This window comes from Lineus longissimus, chromosome 3, assembly GCF_910592395.1.
Source record: "Lineus longissimus chromosome 3, tnLinLong1.2, whole genome shotgun sequence".
NCBI lineage: Eukaryota > Metazoa > Nemertea > Pilidiophora > Heteronemertea > Lineidae > Lineus > Lineus longissimus.
In genome coordinates this window covers 2960046-2964696 of record NC_088310.1, presented here as the reverse complement: position 1 = coordinate 2964696, position 4651 = coordinate 2960046, and the positions used below count along the sequence as shown (strand labels likewise).

General features: G+C 45.1%; 1 non-coding gene across 1 annotated transcript; it reads right to left on the bottom strand.

The window, feature by feature from the left end:
• Positions 1 to 4165: 4165 nt before the first annotated feature.
• Trnal-uaa (transfer RNA leucine (anticodon UAA)) lies at positions 4166 to 4248 on the bottom strand. The gene has a single exon. It is a non-coding gene; the product is annotated as a tRNA-Leu (tRNA).
• Between the last annotated feature and the right edge of the window lie 403 nt (positions 4249 to 4651).

The following is a 4651-nucleotide window of genomic DNA, read 5'->3' as shown; positions in this document are numbered from 1 at the left end:
TACTGAACTTCCAGCGGTATTGCCTCCGTAGCCGCAAGGCATTCTTGGCATCTTTCTCTGCCACTTCCATGGCTCTGCGTTGCCCTAAAAGCTTCTAATACCAAGTGTGATACGAAGGCCCTGTAACAGGATGTGTTTTCAGTATCGTTTCGCGGATAATCAATGCCATAAACTTCTTTCCAAATGACCCAGGAGGTTGGGTCACGGTATATATTGAAAATCGAAGAAAGAAACATGTTTTCCCACTCAGATTATTGAAAAAATGTTCACCAACAGTTATCTCATTCACCTGTGCGTTTGTAGTATTTGCTACCACAAAGTGAACACTAGTATGGATTTTGTATTATCAAGTAACAACCCTGGGGTATATCCAAGTTTTGTTCGGATATTACCCACGTTACTACGTAACAGTGGCTGCAACGTAACTCAAGGACATTTTACAACTGCCGAAGAAACGATGTAAATGACCGGATTTGGCAGACTCGAGTCTTTATCTCTCGTGTAGTTCTCTAACGAAAGATCCGTCACCGAAGGCATTCATGCTAGGACAGCTTTTTGGGAGGGACACCGATTGTGTTTAGACCACAGGCCCAAAGCCTTTGTCGATGCACAAGCAGAGAGATGGACAACTTCCAGCAGACGTTCATTGCAGCGGACGACGTCACCGCTGTCAATGTCAGTCGGCCATTGACCCCATGGTTTTGTGTTTACATCAGCATCTACGGGTCGGACAATATGCACTCGGTGACAAAAAGCAAGCATTTTCCATCTCGTGTTCGTGAAATGGAATAATTTCACAATCAAAACATCGTAATGAGTCCGGCTAAATGGTCCCAAAGCGCTCTATCCGAATTCCAAGATCGCATGACCTGCCCTCGAACACTTGAGTCAATTTCCCTCCGACGGAGTTTTCTCCGGTCCGATAGAACGGGCATGTTCGCCCGAGCAGTCGATCGTGACAATATCATACGCGCGTACATGCCTGCACTTCCGGTATGTCATTGCACAACATGTCGTTATCCGTCCCGTAAGTGGGTATAATTAATGTTGCCATAAACCTGGGTTACTCATTAATTGCCGTTTGCCAGTTGAGGTGAGTTCGAAAAATCGACGATCACGTTCCGCTGCGCCCTTTGCATTTTCATCATCTGCGACGAATTGACAAACCTTGTATGTTTTCAGTGAATTATGCAAATGGCCGCCAGTCATCCATCTTGGTCAGCGGTGTTTTCCTGTAGAACGGTGTGACATTGTTCGCCTATTTTTCACGATCGTCTGCTGCATACGGATCCCCAAACACTTCGGGAACATCCGTACACATCATCGCTTGACTTTTATTTTTAGTATTTTCCCCTCCACTCGATGGAGATAAATTTTCCCGAACCGGAAGTTGTATACTGCCTTTCCGGTTCCTGAGATCGCATCCCCAATGGAATGGCTAAAAGGCGTCGCTCATTTTCAAGTTTTCAGTCGGACCAGAGTGCGTGACTTGTAGGCCTTCTGCAATTATTGAATGTTATATAAAATTGCTGGTTGGGATAACACAAAATAAAGAAGCTACTAGACAATTCTTATAAATTTTCCGACAACCCTGGCAACAACCTTGAATCGCAACCAGTTTAATTTGAAGTGATTAACCTTCTTCAGAGTCTATGTAATAGGATGAGCCAGTGTCGCAGTACAAAAAGATCGCCCCCTCCAGGTGACCTTTGACACGCGTCACTTTTACACCAATGTCGTCACCAGGGGAATCTTGCACAGGCTGGTGTGATGAAATTATCCAGGTTCGCGGGATCGGTTTCGCCCTGCATATGGGCGCTGCAGCAGGAACACGCGTGACGAATCTGGCGCCTGTGACAGTCGCCTGTGTCTGTTTGGAACAATTTCTCGCCTAAAACAAAGGCCAGACGCTCGCCACTGGTTAGGGATTACAAAGATCTACAAGGGACGTTAAAATTATCCCTGGGTGAGCCTTGAATGAAACAATAGGGCAGAGACGAAGCCGGGGATGCAGCAGCAGACGACGTTAGTTGCGCAGACGACAGCGCGAGCCATGATCACGCGAGATCCGGCCAAACACCCAGATCAAAAGGAAAGGAAGCATGTCGGAAATGGCGGACACAACTGCGCTTCTCTCCGGTTGAGTGCGTTGATGGAAACCACTCTCTCCTCAACTTGTCATCCATTAATTAAATCATCGGTGGAGCAATATTGCAATAAACGTAGCCACACTGATGGAGAGGAGATTGATGAAGACATGGCAGTACTCGATTGACTGGTGACAGTGGTGGAGTAATTAGCCCATTAACTCCAATTATTCACTAGGATGACTTTTTACATCGTTTTCTACTCGAGTAGGCAGTCATGTATGTTGCGACTGCATCCCTCAGCCTGCAGCCATTTGGGTGGCTCGATAAAATACCAGATCGTCTTCCTTTCCTCTAATGTTTTCTGCGAAACACCGGAAAACAATTAATTGTGCTTCGGGTAATGGCACAATTGTTTTACCGTTACGGTAGTCTCTTAAAAGGTAAACCGATTTCAACCCTCCCTGCCAAGAACTTTCGTTCGTACTTTGTTAAAATGTAAACACAGTGCAACCAATTCCGCCCAGCCCGATTCTTGAAAGACAGGTTCTGCACTGATCACGATAGTAAACGGAACCAAGTCCCAGAGAGAGGGGGATTAGAGCAGCTCCGCATCAGGCCGCGACGCCGGGTTAGAACAGTGGTCGTCTGTCTACAATTAACAACCTTTGATGTCTGTTTTCTTTTAATGACTCGGATGACACAGTAAATGGAGTCCCGCACAGGGATCAGGAAAAACCTACTGCTTCAAAGCCAGGGCAACTCTGACCAGAATCAAAGTGCAGCAGACCTTTTAGCCACCGAATCACAATGAGTACCTCTGCTGTATTGTTGCGAAACCGTTTTGATTTCATTCCTGTTGGTGTAAGGTTACGCTGGGGGGTAAAAAGGGTCCAGGCGTTCGTATAGTATCATTCCGCCGGCTTTCATGTAATGGGGTTACAGGCTTATCGGATAACACAGAACGCTTTCGCCATCAACGAATTCCCATGTGGAGCTCTATATACCAATATGCCATTTTTTGTGACAAACAGATTTTTTCGTTACAACCGTATCCGCTTTGTGGCAAGTCTTAAAAAGCGTTTGCGACAGCCTTTTGCCATTGTCCTGGCGCGGAGGTCAGATGTGCCAAGTTAACCCCTTACGCGAGAAAGACGTGGCAAACAGGACCTCATAGTAATGTTGTTGCTGTTTATGATGATGATGATGGTGGTGATGACTATGATGAATAAACCAACTATAGTGTGCCATTCTATGTACTGAAAGTGTTTTTTTCGGTCATTAGATTATCGTTATCACTCACTTCATATCTAGGGTTAACTTCGTGCACCGGACAATAAAGAGATTTAAAATCTATCAATTGAAGTTTATATTGCTTTAAACAATGGCAGTGTACAGTTTTGATTGATCGTTGAGTGGGGTCGTAGGTTAATGACGTTTTCCACGGTAGCTGGGGGCCACACCTCTCGCCAGCGCTAATCCTGAGCGGAAGAACAGCGGGCACACCGACCAGAACCCGAGAACATTTCCAGATCGAAACACTTAAAAATCCATTTACTATCTTTTATTTCTCAACGTTTTCGGATTCCGACTCTCTGGTCTTTAAAATACTGTTGAGAAGCCATTTGTAACCATAGTAACCATGGTTGCTTTGAACCATCTCGACCGCGCCTGCTGGCCCCGAATATTTCCGCGGCCAGTTCCAATCTCTCATCCAGGGTTCTGGCCACAGTGTGCATTTTAGTGCTTGCTATTACGATGAAGGCAACTTGGGCGAGGATTTGATGACTTCTGGTAGACAGGGTTGGAAACTGATCTCGATGTAAGCAGAACCTTTTAATTTTGATTATCTCTGGTGTAAGCTTACTTGTTGTCGCAATCTCCTGGCTTTTCCTCTCTATAAAATTGCGTCTGGATCTTTGATTTGTAACAATTTGGACTACCAAAAATGCTTGTTTGAATAAAAAACTGATTGCGTTAGTGTTACTGATGTTGGGTGAAAAAGCATGGTTTTGCTTTTTGATTCCCAACACCATGCATTGCCAAAAAATCGGTCTTTCATTAAACTAAAAAAACTATACCAGAAGTGGGGTTCGAACCCACGCGGACATTCGTCCATTGGATCTTAAGTCCAACGCCTTAACCACTCGGCCATCCTGGTGTTGTGAAAGTGCGAGAAAAATATCCTTTTAAATTAAAAGGCAAGTAGACTGACATGACTGAACAGACGTCCAAGCGTGTATATTTCCGTCACATTACAGCATGAAGGCTAACGAAAAAAGCCTTAGCGAGAAACCAATGTGAAAAGCTCATACTCATAACCAGTGTTTACAGTAGCTGCTTGCCTTCTCATTCATGATTCTCCGCGGTGAGAAAGATTATGCAGTGGCGTAACACCTGTGACTTCAGAAAACGATGTTTGCAGAGCACATGCAAGGAATGGACCAGGCCATCTTGAAAGATGCTAGGATGTACCAAGATAACAATGGTATATTTCGGGTGAAAGCAGAGGAAAACTTCGCCATCGGCCAGGCGGGATTCTGTCCATTCAGAGGTCCAAACGG